Source organism: Octopus bimaculoides, chromosome 19 (assembly GCF_046866305.1).
Source record: "Octopus bimaculoides isolate indiv1 chromosome 19, ASM4686630v1, whole genome shotgun sequence".
In the NCBI taxonomy this organism is placed as follows: domain Eukaryota; kingdom Metazoa; phylum Mollusca; class Cephalopoda; order Octopoda; family Octopodidae; genus Octopus; species Octopus bimaculoides.
The window spans coordinates 45,319,562-45,322,061 of NC_142946.1; the positions used below are offsets into that span (position 1 = coordinate 45,319,562).

Genomic DNA, 2,500 nt, shown 5'->3' on the forward strand with positions numbered 1-2,500 from the left:
ATCCCTTGTTATACGCATTGAATCTATATAATTGTATCTGTTAATGTATGCTCTGTACACAACGATTATCTTACACTACAAACACATAAACGTACAAATATACACACACACGTTTACAACGATGCGACAGGACAAACGCCCATCGGTAAATATATATATATATATATATATATATATATATATATTAAGAAGGCATTGGGCACAAAGCGAGATGGACAAGTGTTAAACGTGTATAAGTGATACACATTATGTGTGTGCGCACACGCATTGTCCACATGCTTGTGTAATTGTTTTGGTAACTTATTCTAGAGCAATCCGGAGAATTAGCATTATGACCGGCTTATATAGCTGTTATTCGCATAATTTGAAAGCAATCTAATAAGACTAACGCATGAAACACCGGAAGTTGAGTCACTTTGTAACTTCTGCCGATTAATTCTAAAACATATACTCATGCTTTGAGCTCTATTTTCTTCTTTGTATCACCAAACCTATATATATATATACACACAACCACAGATTTTGGAAAATTTTGTATTTCTTTAAATATTTTATGCTAGTGGGAGACAATTCCTTTTGAATACTTGTTGAGGAATGGGTACCATTGCAGAGAAAATTTTTTAGCTTCTATCAGATTAGCATTAGATAGGATTATCCATTTTAAATTGCACTGTTTGTTAGTATCTTTCGAATTGAGAGTGATATGAGATAGCTTTTAATGGGGTTTCGAAATTAATGCGTGTGTTGCTTGAAACCTACCTTACAACTGTTAGCGATAAGGCCTATATAGCTTCGGGCCGACCAAAGCCATGTGAGTGGATTTGGTAAACGGAAACTGAAAGAAGCCCGTCGTGTGTGTGTGTGTGTGTGTGTGTGTGTGTGTGTGTGTGTGTGTGTGTGTGTCTGCGGTTCGGCAAAAGAGACCGGTAGAATAAGTACTAGGCTTACAAAGAATAAATCCTGGGTTCCATTTCTTCGACTAAAGCCGGTGCTCCAGCATGGCCGCAGTCAAATGACTGAAACAAGTAAAAGAGTTGATATTTTTGTTTAAAATTAGTCTGGCGGGATTTGTCCTCAGGGCGATTTTGTCCCGTCTGCTTTATGGTTGCGGAATCTGGATTGTCTACTAACTAACGGCATTGAAAGAAACTAAGCTCTGCCCATAGCATCAGCCTCAGATAAATTTTTGGCACCAAGTTACAAAACAGGACTTCTGACACAGAAGAACTCTCTAATGCTGAACTCCCAAAACGTCTGCACGATCCTAATGCAGTCATACCTGTATTGACCATTTCACGTGGTTTGGATACCAGACCACCGGTTTCCGAAGAAATCGTTCTTACAACGAACTTCAGCACATTAAACCTCTCGAGGAGACGAGAGAGGTGTTAGAAATGTACATAGAAAGCTTCAGAAGAGTTCTTCAACATCATCCGTAAAGAATGGTGAAAGCACAACGTTGGATAGAGGAGAATGGTGCGTAGCAGTCTGTACGGGATCCAGGATATGTGAGTCCAACAAAGTGACTGGCAGACAAGAAAGGAAAATAGCTTCAGATCTCGCAGTGCCGCCAGCATTTTCTCGTTGGCCCTGCCAAAGACACGCTCCGCGAACGGATTTAGTCTGACGAGCCATCTACGCATCCCTGAAACCCCGATCATCCCATGACCGACTGCATGGTGTCATGCTGGCTCCGGGTCGTTGTTGTTCATGATGTTGATGATGATGATCATCATCATCATTATTTTGATGAGGATTATGATGATCTTTATGATGATGGGGGGGAGGGGTTATGATGATTTGGATAATGATCGTTATGATCATGATGGTTTTGATGCTGGTGGCGTCGGTGGTGATGGCAGGCTTGGTATGACATTGGTGGTGGGGGTGGGTTGGCGGTTGTCGTCGCTGCTTCCGCCGCCATAGTGATGGCATCGGTGCCCGTGGAAGGGTAAGGGGGCGACGGTGCATAATAGTGGGGGATGGTCAGGTCGTCATTGATTCGGTGGCAATGGTAGAATGGTAGTGACAGCAATGGTGGTGGTGGGGTGGTGGCGTTGTCGGTGACAGTGTTGCGATGATAATTCTAATCGGTGGTGGTGGTGGTAGTGGTGGTGGCGTTGCTGCTGCTGGTTACGGTGAAAGTTGTGATGGTAGTAGAGGTTGTGGTGGTGCTGCTGCTAGAATTGGTGTTGGAGTTGTTGATGGTTAGAGGTTGTGGTGGACTGGCATGGTGTTGCTGTTATTGCTGCAGGTGGCGCTGGTGGTAGTGATCCCGGAGATTGTGATGCTGCTGCTGTTGTTGCTGCTGTTGTTGCTGCTGCTGCTGCTGTTTCTTCTTTTATTCTTTGGAGATGTTTTGTGTATTTCGATAAACTCAGTAACAACTCTCCTGGTAGCGGAATCGTCCATAACGGTTGGAGCAATAAATAAATAAATAAATAAATGAATAAATAAATAAATAAAAATAGAAAAAAAGAAAGAACGCCAATAATAACAA

The 2,500-nt window shown here is 42.4% G+C and overlaps 2 long non-coding RNA genes across 2 annotated transcripts in view; one reads left to right on the plus strand and one right to left on the minus strand.

The window, feature by feature from the left end:
* Window positions 1-2,500, plus strand: part of LOC128250082 (uncharacterized) — a 117,258-nt gene that overhangs the window by 44,779 nt on the left and 69,979 nt on the right. The gene's annotated exons all lie outside the window — the stretch shown is intronic.
* Window positions 1-2,500, minus strand: part of LOC128250083 (uncharacterized) — a 73,163-nt gene that overhangs the window by 2,911 nt on the left and 67,752 nt on the right. Inside the window, exon 2 of the long non-coding RNA XR_016237428.1 lies at window positions 949-2,392. This is a non-coding gene — a long non-coding RNA (uncharacterized LOC128250083). The remainder of the gene's footprint in view (window positions 1-948; window positions 2,393-2,500) is intronic.